This window comes from Lissotriton helveticus, chromosome 3_1 (assembly GCF_964261635.1).
Source record: "Lissotriton helveticus chromosome 3_1, aLisHel1.1, whole genome shotgun sequence".
Lineage (NCBI taxonomy): Eukaryota > Metazoa > Chordata > Amphibia > Caudata > Salamandridae > Lissotriton > Lissotriton helveticus.
In genome coordinates, this window is record NC_136061.1 from 906,395,473 (window position 1) to 906,410,847 (window position 15,375).

Consider the following 15,375-nt stretch of genomic DNA (forward strand, 5'->3'; position numbering starts at 1 on the left):
GTTGATTGGGTGTCTATGTAGAGGATGCTTTGCCCCTTAGATGACAAGTTACCCCTACAGTCCGACTGACCTGGATAAAAGAGGCCTACCTCAAATGCCACTTGAGGATGAGGAGCTGCTCCCACCTGCAGTGCCTCAGACACCTGTGGTGCCATGATATGACCACATCCTACAAGAGAGGTTCCCTGCTATCACATAAAGCTCGCGCAGTCGAGCTCCTTAGACTGTATATATATATGTTCTAGCTCCAAAATCGTTTGAACCATCTTCCTAGCTGCTTCCAATGATGCCTTCTATATGCCAGGACAAAAGATGTCTCGGGACTGACCAAAGGTGCGCCAAGGATGACCACCACCATACCTAAGATGGCCATTGTAATCCTAGGAATTTTCCACTATAAAGCCAACGCTGCACACATATCAGATCACCATTATGTCAGATGCTGTCACCCTGTATTGCTCCACCTTTCAGATAATACAGAGTTAAAAATCTCCCACACAGTGGCTCAAGCACGGCAAAGCAGGAGACATGAAACACAACAATACCTAGAAAGGGGTTTCACTTTCCAAAATGGAAAGACTCTCTTTTTAGAATAAGGCTTGAGCTTTTATTTATGTAATGCTCTCTAAAAGAAAGATTTTCCCAGATGTCTAATGAATAACATTCAAATGTAAACATATATATATATATATATATATATATATATATACATATACATATATATATATTTATATATATATATATATTACCTACTGGCAGTCGCCAGTAGGTATATATAGTTAGGATTTTTTCTCTATGGGATTTTTGAAAATTCTATGTTTTTAACATTGAGTTTTCCATAGGGCGGTTGGCCTCACTTTTAGCCCGAACGGCTGAATGGATTTGCACGAAACTTGACAAAATTGTAGGGACTGGTAGCCCGATGTGCCTTTGCTAGGTCTCAATATATGTGCTCCAGTGGATTTTGAGAAATTAACGTTCAAAAAAAGATATATATCTGTAACAGCGGACCAGGCAGCGCTCCAGTTCGCGTACTTTTCGCGTTACGGAGCTTTGTGAAGCGAAGCTGATTGGTTCTCCGGCGTCTGTAAACATTCCAAACAGTCCGTAGCGGCCGCCATCTTGTCTCTCGGTAGGATCGAGAGACAAGAGGAGGCCAAAGCGAAGGGGCAAATGACCATAAGGGGGCATAGTAGATCCTCCCTGACCCCCTAGGTTTGATGTGGAGGTTTTAAAAGGGCCCCGCGGGGCAAAAAAAAAATAATAATAATCGAACGGCTGAATGGATTTGCACGAAACTTGGCAAAATTGTAGGGACTGGTAGCCCGATGTGCCTTTGCTAGGTCTCAATATATGTGCTCCAGTGGATTTTGAGAAATTAACGTTCAAAAAAAGATATATATCTGTAACAGCGCTCCGCTTCGCGTACTTTTCGCGTTACGTAGCTTTGCGAAGCTGATTGGTTCTCCGGCGTCTGTAAACATTCCAAACAGTCCGTAGCGGCCGCCATCTTGTCTCTCGGTAGGATCGAGAGACAAGAGGAGGCCAAAGCGAAGGGGCAAATGACCATAAGGGGGCATAGTAGATCCTCACTGACCTCTTAGGTTTGATGTACCATTTTGCCAAGTTTGGTGTAATTCCGTTCAGCCATTCAGGCTGTAGACGTATCTAAATGTCCTATGGAAAATTGCATGGGGAAAACACATTTGAAAGTGTTGAAATTTAGAACCAATTAAAATGTTACTTTGGTTTTGTATTTGTGTGTGATGAAAGTTAATTGGTTATGTATATATCAAAAATGAGAGGAAACCACAGCCATTTTGTGATACTACTGTCTGAGGTACATTTGTGAGGAATTTTTGGTGCTCAATTTCTGGTGTTTGATTTACACAGTACTAACACTTCTCCTACTTTCAAAAAGGTGAGTTGTTAATTTGTAAGGGGAACTATGTTGTACACTTTAAGATAATTTGAAAAATGTTTTCTGTTATTCATTTTCAGTCCTTCTGTTATACTAAATACTTGATGAAGTTAGTTTTATATTATGTATTACTAAAAACGATAAATGAAAGTGATTATTTTTTTCTGCAATTTACAGCAAGAAATTTCAAAATAAAATGGATCACAATGAAGAGACCGTGGCAATTTCTTTTGAATTATCCACTACATTTATTGAAATTGACAGCACCAATAATGAAATATTCTCACAAGGAGGAGATGACTTGAATGATTTTTTTGATCAATCTCTTGACGGCGAATTTATCGAATGTTTGGAGACCATAGAGTTACAAGAATCATCATTGCAGACTTTTCATGAGGAGATTTCTGATGAGATGATTGAAGAGGAAATTCCTGATGAGGACATGTTACTAGTTCTTTCAAATTATGAAAATTCAGAAGAATAAATTTATATTTAGAAATCAAAAATTGTTTGAGACATTATTCATTTTTATTTTTAATTTATGAGGTTGTAGCGAAGTGATTGTAGTATAAAAAAAGACTTATATTATAGAGTGCAAAAATTGGTTCTTTTTGGAGGGGCAAAAAAAAACAAAACGTTTTTTTGGTGGGGTGCGCCCGGTTAGCGTAACGGGAAGTGGACTGGGGAGCGTACTACAAGGAAAGAAGAATGATTGACTTTTAACTTATTGTATGTTTATAGACTTGTTTTTCTGCTGAGTGACGTGTCGGCCTATCTCCACGGGATGCAGTCCCTACCATCTCGGCGTTTAAGCCCAGGGGGACCGGTAGTGTGGGAGAGATAACGGGGCATATTATCAAGGGGGTTTTAAAAGCCAAGAAAGCGGAGATAAAATTATCTCCGTATTACGTAGCTGTCGCTAACACCAGTTAGCGATCGCTAGTAGGAGATAGCGACCATCTTGGGCTCCACTTTGCATGTCAGTGATATTTATCACTAATGACATGCAAAGTGGGCATGCCAAGATGTTAGCGACTGGAAACAGTCGCTAACATCGCTATCTCCTATTACCAACTTTTGGAGATATTCGCGCTAAGCGCGAATATCTCCAAAAAGTAACACCTGTCCTGAGCAGTTCTTAGCCATGTCATCCAATGGGAGGTGGATAACATGGCTAAGAGCATTAGCTCGGTAATGCATGAATATCGCTGACTTTTCAGCGATATTAATGCATTGCGGCCGTTTTTTATGGCATTTGCGATAAACCTTGATAATAGCAAGGTTTATCTGCGATAATTTCTGACGATGCTTAGCGGTAAAAAATTTGTTGCTAAGCATCGTTAGGGATAAATATCGCTTAACTTTGGTAATATGCCCCAACGTCTGTTAACGTTCGATTAGAAGGAAATGAGGAAGTGTTGAAAAACATTGTCTGCGCCATCTTGCCTTTTTTCAAATGCCACACTTTTGTCGTGCACGGCAGCCATTTTAGATGCCTTGACCAGACCCACTCTCTGCACGCTGTCGATCCGTAGCATGGCTCCCCACCCTCGCAAGCATCTTCCCCAGGCACTGGTCACCCCCGCTCTCTGTCTTATGCATGGGCAATAAACCTCCCCCCATCTGCGCTGCTCTTCCCTGAGAATCACACCCTGTGCCCGCCCGACACCTCCCTTTCGCCCTATTCACTACCGCACCCTCTGACACTCCTCTTCCTCTGTGTCCGATTGTCCAGGCCGGTCCCAGGCTATCAGCTAGCCCTGCAGATGTAGTTTATGGCCCCAGCTGTAAAGAATCACCCCTCTTCAAAGGAGTTATAGTAGATCAAGGCCCACACCCGATGAGATCCGTCACACCACACGCGTTCCTACTATCTGAAAACCATCCTGTATTGTGATTGGGGAGGGGACCGAGCCTGAAGCGGAAGATTCCAGGGATGACTCTTTGTACATCAAAGTTTTTACAATTATGTGTCACATTAAAAATATATAGCACTCCAACAAAGTAGTAGGAATATAAAACTTTAATACCTTATAAATATATACAACAAAACAAAAACAGTAAAAACATTTAAACAATGAAGAGACCGTGGTAATTTCTTTTGAATTATCCACTACATTTATTGAAATTGACAGCACCAATAATGAAATATTCTCACAAGGAGGAGATGACTTGAATGATTTTTTTGATCAATCTCTTGATGGCGAATTTATCGAATGTTTGGAGACCATAGAGTTACAAGAATCATCATTGCAGACTTTTCATGAGGAGATTCCTGATGAGATGATTGAAGAGGAAATTCCTGATGAGGACATGTTACTAGTTCTTTCAAATTATGAAAATTCAGAAGATGCTGCCTGGGTGCCGCACTGATTTGGGTATCCGGCGTGGGGCGTCCCGGGGGGTGGGTCGTCAGTAGCGGTCTGTTGTGCGAATAGTTCCAAGGCAGCAGAACGCGCTGAAATCTGGATGGCACCAAGGTGATGTCCAGTAAGTTGCAGCCCACCAAATAACGGCGTGGGGCGCCGCGGGGGGGGGGGGGGCAGTCCAAAGTTCCGTTAAAAGGGCAAAGGAAAGGATCGGTGGTTTGAACCATCAGTCAAAAAGGGGAGGGGGTGCAACAATTTTTCCTACCGGGTCACACTGTGCTTTCACCGGAACTGAGGTCTGCAGGATTCTAGTCATTCAAACTGAGGCTGGCGCCAGCATGGGAGCGCCGACGTCCCGCGGCTACAGTTTCGTCACTCCACGGGCGATCATGGCAGTCATTCCCCATCGGGGGTGTCTGCGGGGGTCGGGGACTCCCGCGGCTCCTCTAGAATCTTCAAGGTCGTGGAGGACTACGGTGGTGGAGTCAACCAGTGACCGGGCCATTTCTTTATGCTGGGCCCGCTCTTGCCAGGTCGACCGCCATTTTGAGAGTTCGGTAGCTACCGGCGATCGCGGGGTCAAATGAGCGGACGGGCTCCACCCTGCCGGGCGAGACGTTGCAGCATCGCCACAGTGGAAGAACCCTTTTCCGGGCGCCTGGAGCGCTGAGGGTGCAGCTGGGAAGCCTCCACCTGGGGAGGCGGGAGAGGCCTGTTCGCACCGTCTCTCCCACCCAGTGCACCCCACGGCGTATCGCTTGACATTTGTTATTGCCGGACCAGGCGATGAGGACGAGGGGGGGGGGGGTCAGGGGCATGTGCAAGACATCCCCCCCCAGTGTTGTCGCAGCCATTATAAAAGAAAGAAGAAATGTCCCGTCCGTCTTTGGGCCGGACCTCCGGTGGATGGCGGCCGGACGCCCTTTGCTCTGGCCCCATGAACGGGTTCCTTGGCTCATCCGGTGGGGCAGGCCTTGGCGTGTGGTGCCTCTCCTGGGCCTTTCGTGCAGTGGCCTCTCCACTCCCAGGCCCTCCATGGATGCTGGCCCAGACTGGGAGAGAGAGGGTCTAACCTGCAATTCTCCAGGGTTACCGCCACCGCGGCCGGATCCCGTCGGCCTCGGCCTCTTGTTGATGGTGGCCGGACTGGGAGAGAGAGGGGAGGGTCGAGGACACAGACATTCCCCCCCTTGCAACTCTCCAGGGTGGTCGTAGCAATTCCCCTGGACGGGTGCCATTGGCCTCGGCCTTTCCTCCGGCTACACCCTACGTGATGATCTTCTGCCGACGGTTGGCAGCAGGACCCGCCTTATATGTGTTGCTTCCGGCTGGGCGTAGCCGGAAACCTGTTGCACTTTGGAAGTTTCCAGAATGGGGCGGATGTCTGCTGACTTGTATCTTTCCCAGTTTGCCGTTATTTGGCCGTGGCAGGCGGTGGGACAGACACGTTTTGGGGCAGTGAGGGGCGATGAAGCCTCGTTGCCTTGTGGCCGTTGCAATGTCACACTTGGTTTCTCTTACTGTTTTCAGGTTTCTTATTACGGGCTTACTTCTAACGTTTCTTGTTTGTAGGACAATAATAGGTTTTATCATTACGTATTGTTATCGTTTCTTTGTTTGTTATTTAATAAAAAGTTCATCAGTGGCCTACTGATTTTCGTTTTCCTATTCCTTTCTTTCCAGGTTGTTTCATGCTAAAGTTTCTGTTAACAGGATACAGTGATCACTTCGTTATTATTGCATATGTCCTTTTCACTAGGGGTGCTCTCTGGTCGGGCCAGATGACCTATCTCTAGTAAATGGTCCGGGTGAAACAGGTGCATCAATCAGTGGGGAGTAGATAGGCATGACAGATTACAATGGGGGACAAAGGTCCGCATTACCTACCCTTTCACTACTTGCAAAGATTTTCCTACGTTTATTTGCAAACAGGGAATACCTCCAAAAAGAACCAATTCCCAAACAGTCAATGTTCGGGCAAACAATCAATCAATGAGGAACGAAATAGGCACGATGTGTTAAAGGTTTGCGTTACCTACCCTTCACTATCTGCAAAGGGAGAGAGAATATTCCTATTCTTCCCCGTTTGCAGGCAGAGAAGATCCTTAAGAGAACCAACTTCGAACAATTCAATGCTCGATTCAATCAATCAATCAATGGGGAGAAAAATAGGTATGACGGATTACAATGGGGACAAAAGTCTGCATTTACCTATCCTTCACTATCTGCAAAGACTAAACAGAGTATGGCGATTCTGTGCTTGTTTGCAAATGCTTGGATAACAATCAATCAAATGGAGAGAGAAGCAGGCACGACGGATTACAACGGGGGCAAAGGCCTGCGTTAACTAACCTTCACTATCTGGAAAGAGAGAGTACTCCTAATAGAAATGAGGGGGGGGGCAGCATTGAAAGCAGATCAGTGTGCATAAACACGAAAATGTTTTTTCTTACCACGTACTTGACAATCGACAGCTTATGATATTTGCTATTAAAAAACCATTGAAATTCACTGAAAAAACCATAGGTTATAGACCATATATAGTTAGGAATTAGCATTTACAAAACCTTGAAAATTCACTGAAAAAACCATAGGTTATAGACCATATATAGTTAGGAATTAGCATTTAAAAAACCTTATTTTACTCACACAAAACCATTGAAATTCCATATATAGTTAGTAGTACTAACTATATAACGCGCACCCGCAATCCACTGCTGATGATGTCACATATTACATCATTCATGACATGGTCAGTGACATCACTGATGACATCACTGATGACATCTCAAATGACATCACTGATGACATCACTGATGACATCTCAAATGACATCACTGATGACATCACTGATGACATCTCAAATGACATCACTGATGACAACATCCAGTGACTGTGTATTTCTGTAAAGTTAAAATATGTCTTACATATTGAAGAATGAGTGGATGTAGAAGTGTCTGGATGAAGGATTTAGTAGGTGCATGCCTGACTGTATGAGTGAGTGGTTAAATGTGTCTCACTGAGTGCATGGGTTAGTGACGAACTGTCTTAATTTGTGCATCATTATGTCTGTTGTTCTGTAAACTGCTGCATGTGTTGATCAGTAGCTATATGAGTAAGTATATGGGTTATTGATTGGTTGCTCAAGTATTTGTATGGGAGACTGAGTGTGTGTGTGGGTGGATGGGAGGTGTATGACTCTGTGCATAGATGTGTGAGCAGTTGATTCACTAGATGTATGGGTTCAAAAGTGCATGTGGAAACAGCTGTATGGGTGGTTGACTGTGTGCATGAGTGCATTGGTGAGTGAATGGATATCTCAGTGCTACATGTCAAAGTAAGTACATATGTAAAACACAGTACAAGTGAGAATTGGCATATATAAATAACTGTGCATAAGAGTCAGTGAATGTGTGAGTGGCTGTATGGATCATTGTGAACTTGTATCAGGGATTGTAAAAGAGAGTAAATATGTGTTAGTATATGTTTGAATAAGTAAGGTGTGTATAACTGTATAGTTGAGGAAATTGAGGTGTGATTGATTCTTTGCATGACTGACTAGGTGTGTAAGTAACTCCATGGATGAGTGACAGTCTGTGAGTGTCTGTTTACACTGAGTGTATCTAAGGTTATATTAGAGTCTGAAGAGGTTCATCGTATTATCACATGAATGATGTCATCAGTGATGTGATCAGTAATGTCAAATGAAATATCATCAGTGATGTCATTTGAGATGTCATCAGTGATGTCATCAGTGATGTCATCAGTGATGTCATTTGAGATGTCATCAGTGATGTCACTGACCATGTCATGAATGATGTAATATGTGACATCATCAGCAGTGGATTGCGGGTGCGCGATATATAGTTAGTACTACTAACTATATATGGAATTTCAATGTTTTTGTGTGAGTAAAATAAGGTTTTTTAAATGCTAATTCCTAACTATATATGGTCTATAACCTATGGTTTTTTCAGTGAATTTTCAAGGTTTTGTAAATGCTAATTCCTAACTATATATGGTCTATAACCTATGGTTTTTTCAGTGAATATATATATATATATATATATATATATATATATATATATATGTATATATATATATATATATATATATATATATATATATATATATACATATACATATACATATACATATATAACCCCTGCTCACCCCCTTGGTAGCTTGGCACGAGCAGTAAGGCTAAACTCGGAGGCAATGTGTAAAGCATTTGCGCCAGCACACAACAGCAACAACATCCTAGGCACACCACAAAAGGAACTCCACACAAGGTTATGTAAAAATAACTTCTGTATTGTCAAAACACAGCAGATAGAAATCACACATGTACATTGTGCCAACTGGCACGGGCAATATTCATAAGGGATTATTTACAAGACAGGGCCACATGGGCCACTGTCAGGATCAATACTTTTAGAAATAGAAATTCTGTTAGACATTAGAATAAAAGGATATAAAATCACTGTAGCACAAATTAGCAAGAATAGCACACAATAACAGTTATAAATCACATCCAGTAACTACTGGGAACAGGTAAGTACCACCTACGCAACCCTAAACACCTTAGGAGAATGTCACGCAGGGGACCAGGACCTCACTAGGACCACCTGTACTGGAAAGAACAACCACCTAAGAATAAAATACATTTAGGGGTATCAGCAAGAACACATTACACATGATGCATCAAACATTCAGAGGTGTAGGGAAGGAAAAACACATGATGCATCAAACAACACATTCAGAGGTGTAAAATCAAGGAAGACACATGATGCATTAAAAACATTCAGAGGTGCCAGGAAAGAAAACACAACTCAATAGCGCAAAGACACATGATGCCTAAAAAATTCAGAGGTGCAAGGAAAAACCACACAATTGCGCAAAACCTTACATAAGCCACCACCTGTGGCAGTCCCCAGACCAACGGGCCTTGTTGGGGCTAGGACGCCCCGTAGTCCAACAGTCAGGGGCCTAAACGGTGCAGGTGCCCACTACTTGCTGGGCACCTGAGGACAATCCCAAGACCTAAACGGTGCAGCTGCCCACTAATTGCTGGGCAGCTGTGAATCAAAAACTGCGACAGGGTCCTCACTGACCCTTAGGCGCAAACTGTGCCCACTGCTGGAGCCACCCAGGCTCTGACAACACTAGCGTCCACTTTGGAGCCACACAGGCTCTGACATATCACAGGCCCTCAAACGTTGGAGCCACACAGGCTCTGAAACAAATATGCTCCATGGAGCCCTCAGGCTCTGAAAACAACTGTGCCCCCCCTTGGGGGACTCGAGATCACTGGATACCCCCGTGGAGCCTCTCGTGGGCCCTGAGACACTAAAATGCCCCCGCTGAGCCTCGTGGGCTCGGTATCAATAATAATGCGGGCGGGAGCCTCTCAGGGCTTTACACAAAGAAATGCCCCCTCGAGCCCCTCTGGGCTCGTAAATCGAATATGGGCGGGAGCCTCTCGCAGGCAGGAGGGGGCGGGCACCGACAATGTGCCCCGACGCCCCCCCTAGCTAAAAATGGCCCTCTAAGCCTTCTCATGGCTCTAGCAAAACAACTGGGCTGTCGTTGGAGTCCCTCCCGGGGGTCTCGGTATCAAGTGAGGCCCCCCCGGCCTCCCAACACCCAGGCACCGGTGCTGGAGGAGAGATGCGGGCACCGGCAATGTGCCCCGACACCCCCTCTCCCTCAAGTCACTCACCGGCTGTCTGCGGCTGCTGCAGGGGCGGGGAAGCACTCACTGCCGGTCTCTTCCTTGGGGCAGCGCGGGGCTCCTCTTCCACCACGGAGCCCCGCCTGCATTCTCAGCTGCTCTCTGCCACTCTCCCTTCGCGTCGGGGCTCTCCTCTCGCTGGGGGAGCCTCGTGGGCAGACGCCGAAGGTTCCATCTCGCTCCGCGGCGGTGGGCGGGACTTCCGGTCCTTCTCCCGGGGGCCGCGTAGGGATTGGCCAGCCGGCCCAACCACTTCCGGGTCACCGCGGGCAGCGCGGCGGCCCGTTTCAGGCACTTGTAGGCTGGGGGATAATTAACCGAGGGGTGGGCTCCCTCGAGTTAAATTAAAAATATAAACATAGCGGCCAGGCCCCTGGCAGGGTGAGCACCTGCCAGGGGACAACATCATAAAAAATAAGCGAGGTGGGCACTCGTAAAATAATTAAATCAACGGGGTGACACCCGTAACGATCCCACGAGGAGAAGGGGATTCCCGCAGCCAGGGCTACAGCGACGCGCTGCTCAGCCCCCAGGCTCTCTCTTTTTTTCTCAGAGAAGTTAAATCCAAGCGCCCAAGCCCAAAAATAAGGAGCAGGAAGGCTGTAATAAAGCCTTGGCAAAACCAAAGCAATCCAAAAAGGTATCAGCAGTCCTGGAGATCAAAGGATGGAGCAACAGAGCTCCCAGCAAGGAAAAACCACCAGGCATCCAGGGGCTGGTCCTTGGGCCCAAACAGCAGCACGCCCCTGGCAGGATTCAAGTTAGAAAACAAGAACATTTTGGAAGGGGACACAGCCCCTTCTTATACAGAGAAAAGTCTTTGAAGTCTTTGTGCAAGTGGGCCCTGAACCCGGTCTAAACCAGTTCTTGGGTGTTGCTGGAGCCCTTGGGCTTCCTGGCTTCCTTCTTTCTTTCAGTATCAGGGACAGAGGTGACAGTCGCCCAGCGGGGAGGTGGAGCCAGCATTGTGGCAGGCAGGCACAGCCTCATTCACTCCCAGGTGCTATCTCCTCCCACTTCCCTGGCAGCAGATGCTGCCTTTCATCCACGGGCTAACTCAGACAACCTCCTGGGGGCTCTGCAGCCCCTGTCACCCTCAAGCCAGACAGTCAATCCACAAGCAGACCCAGGCACTCCTGGGCCAGGCTCACCAGCCAATCACACGCCAGCCACAGACTACACAAATATGCCAACTTCTAAAAGTGGCACTTCTAGACTAGACACAACCATGCCGCATACACCATTACGCAGCATTCAATCTCACGAGTTCGCACATATCAAACTCGACCCTGCACTCCCCACACATCAGGAACTACCATGGGCATACATATTCCCCATTCATTCCTATGGGAGGGCAGGTCACTCACCACACATACACAGAGAGTCCACAGTGAAAAAGTGCGCAGAGGCCTAAAATCACCAACACCAGGTTCTAGAAACAGGCTAGGAAAAAGCAAAAAGTTTCGGGGTGAACCTGCCAAAAGGGCCAGGTCCAACACAATCTCCTTCCAGCCAAAACGCAGGGTAGACCAATCACTCCACTGATGGGCTTCCTTGCTTTGGGCGACAAAACACGGACACGGGCCCGCACTGCAGGGACACCTTCCGGTTCTACGCCACTCTGAACCCACCTGGTTACCTCCAAACCAGAACTCTCTGACCCAACTAGGGTACCCCACTGGTACACACTAGTCATCCACAGCCAGGACCAGGCCCTAGGCCATCCAAATATCACAGGTCCTGTCCAAACCACAGAGTGGGGGGTAGTAACCCCTGGCACACAATAGCCACTCTCCACTCTCCCTCTCAGGGTAGCTACAACTACCACAGATCCTTCAACCCAGGGACCACACCCTCAGGCTGACCAGAGGTCAGGGGCAAGAATGCCCCACCCTACCTCTACTTCTGGGTTTCCGTACCCACACAGGGAAGCACTCACACAATTCTCCTATCATATCAGGACCTCACTCCATCACTGGTCTACCACCTGGAAACTATTTCACTCCTGAGGTACAAAGCACACAGCACAGTCCCTCTTACCTCTAACTTAGTGGAAACAACAAACTGCAGGTGGGCCCCAGATCACACAGCAAGGGCAGCCTCCTCAGTCTCTTCAGCTGATCTACTTTGGCAGAGATTCCTTCTTGACCTAGAAGTTTCCTAATCTCCCAACCTAGGATCTAAACTCTCAGGTTGCACCGGGGTCAGAAGTACACCGTCCCTCTGCACCCCCTTCCAGAGTTCTGCACCCTCCACTTAGGAGCGGTACCCCTCAACACCAGGACCGCCGGAGTTCTGGTTACAGACACTCCCGGTCCTCTAGACACAGGAAGATCCTCCTCAAATGACCTGTAAGTACAGCCTAGGCCCCTGACCTGGCGCTCCCTTAGGGAACCCTCCAGGCCCTGAGATAGGGTTTCGGGCCAACGTGGGACACACCGTCCCACACTCACTCTGCCTCCACTGAGACAGGGCGTGAGCCCCTACACCCCTACCATCCTACTGGGACCTAGCTGGGCTACACATGAACCTCTTCACCTACACAGGATCATCAGATACACAAGCCACTACTTTTAGAATCACCCCCTAAAGTCTCTGCAAGACATCTAGCACACCGCCAGAAATCCACCTCCTTGTCCAGTGCCTCTGCAGGACCTCCTGCACACCACCAGAGGTACACCTCCTGTGCAAGCTCCTTAAAAAAACCTCACACCAACTCCTCCAGTTCAACACAGCACTCATCCACACACTCCCCCTCCAGACTGGCGAGACAGTTCCTCACTGCCCCTGACTCTCAACCTGTACCCCTCTTACTGAGCACCAGGCACCATACTCTGGGAACTGGGAATGGGACTTCATGCACTGGACACATTTAAGCTGCCACCACTGGATCCTACCATACTGGGGAATCCAGACACACACACTACACTCAGGGGATAACCACCCTCCCGAGCTAGCCATTTCTCCTCCACACTCCCTCTCTTCCATCTACCCACACAGGAACAGGAACAGGGATTGGACACTGGACCCAGCAAGGGATTCCCAATCTATGGGAACCTCCCCCTCTACTGGCGTCCTGCCCTGTCACTTTCTCTCATCTGCCACTAAACATAAAGCGCAGGAACACCATTTGAAAATGACACTCTTGAGGAAAAAACTAAATCATAAACAATAATCCCAAACATGTGACTATCTAAAAAAATGCAGAGTTTTGTAATGTAGCCAGCTGTCGCTGTGGCACTGCGCAAACACAAGTCCAAATCCCACCGCTGCCACCAATGTTAGAACTGACTAGAATGGTGGTTTCTGCCTAGCTTTGGCGTCAGCCTTAGCCTACCAGAAATAGCCAGTTCTAACAATATGAAGTACAAGCAGCAATAACATGAGATAAAACTCAAGAAAATATACTGGAAGTCCTGCAAGAGATCAGAAAGATACATATAAACTAAATACATCAAATGATTACTTTGGATGTGCACTCTGAGTCACTCACACATCACAAAGAAAACATCTCAAAAGACCATAGCCACTGGAACCACACATCACAATGGCACTATTGAGAAACAAATCACCTCACCTGACAGTTCACTCAACATCCTTACCAACTCAAGCTGGAGGAACCCATAACAGCCAGGTAATGGACTCGCGATTAGGACTCAAATCCGGACTCCCAAGCTGGCATTCAGCAACCCTCAGCTTCATAGTCTCAAAACACACTAGAAGGTTCTAGAGTCTTCTCCTCTGCACCAAGGAAACTTACTGGAACTGGCCAGTTTCCAGGCAAGCATTCCACGGCAAGCCTTACAGGGTACATTAAACAATCTCTCACAAAACAAACCTTGAATGTGATTAACCCAAGCAACTTCCAAACACTCTGGGGGCCTGTCTATGCGCGCAGAAAAGCTCAAGCAAGGCAGAGTCAAAGCCAATAGGAAGAAGTTCATAATACTTGCCAATGTACAACACAATGCACATTTGTGCACCACTGCTCATAACACTGTACTGCGAGACCAGAAAGTACACACCACACCTCTCGCTCTCTCATGCTTTCAAATGCACATCCCACACATTCTGTTCTTGGCAAGGCTGTGCTATTGTGACAGCTCCCACTTCAAAACAACAAGAAGAAATCCAAAATAGAAACAAGGCATATGCAGGACATCGTACATTCAGGCTAGGATAAAATAACACACTAAAGTCAATTAAAATTATGTTATGTTATGTTAATCAAACTTTTTAAGCGCAATGGTTACCCTAGGGTGTCCTGGTGCTGAGCACTGCCTAATTGGTTGTCAAGGCAAGGGGGGACTTTACAGTGAATAACCATGTTTTCAGCCCTATCCTGGGTCAGTTGAATTCCTAAGGTGGAATGGAAGGTTGTTCCAGGCCTTGGAGGCACAAGCGGTAAAGCTCCTACCTCCCCGCCTTGCTTTTTTGACCGGAGGAACTATCACTTGTTTTGCTCCTGTGGACCGAAGGTTCTTCCGGGGAAATACCAATGAAATTGTTGTCTTAAGTAGTCTGGGCCCACTCCCTTAAGGGCCATAAAGAACGTACAGAGGCCTTTAAAATGCGCCCTTTGTTTTACGGGGAGCCAGTGAAGTTGTTTTAGTTCTTTCTCAACTGAAACACATTTCGGTATCCCTGTCAGCAGTCTGCCCACTGCATTCTGCATGATTTAAAGCCTGTTAAGCTGTTTTTTTAATGTTAAAATAAAAGTCTATTACAGTAGTCTAGCCATGACATGAGTGCAGGGACCAATGTCCTAAGACTGTCTTCAGGAAGAAAGAAATGTATTTTCCTTAAAATTCTAAGAACCAGGAAACATGCAGAGACCACCCCACTTATGTGGTCCCCGAAGGTAAACCTGTTGTCCACTATCACCCCCAAGTTCTTTGCTTTCCTAGTCAGTGTAGGGCAAGTACCCAGTTTTTCCCGCCACCAGAATTGCGTTCAGAGGTGAGGATTATTCCTGAGCAGGATGACCTCTGTTTTGCCCGAATTAAGTTTCAGGCAATTAGAGGACATCCATCCTGAGATGGCTTTCATACAGTCTTGAAATCTTATCCCTGTTTCCCACTCTTCCCCATCCCTTATGGTAGTCAAAGGTCATCACAGAGTGACAGACCTTAGAGTTCCTCTAGCAATACACACCCTTGATTCCAGGTATATGACTCCATTAAACTGTCTCCAGAAGACATACATGTACAAACTCATAGGCATATCACATACACATGGGGCATACATGAGCGCACACCTACACCCAACATAACATACTGTTAGACCTAGCATCATTGGCGTGGGTTTCCCCTATATTTTTGCCTTTGCCTCCTGTTATTTGGGTGTGTGGA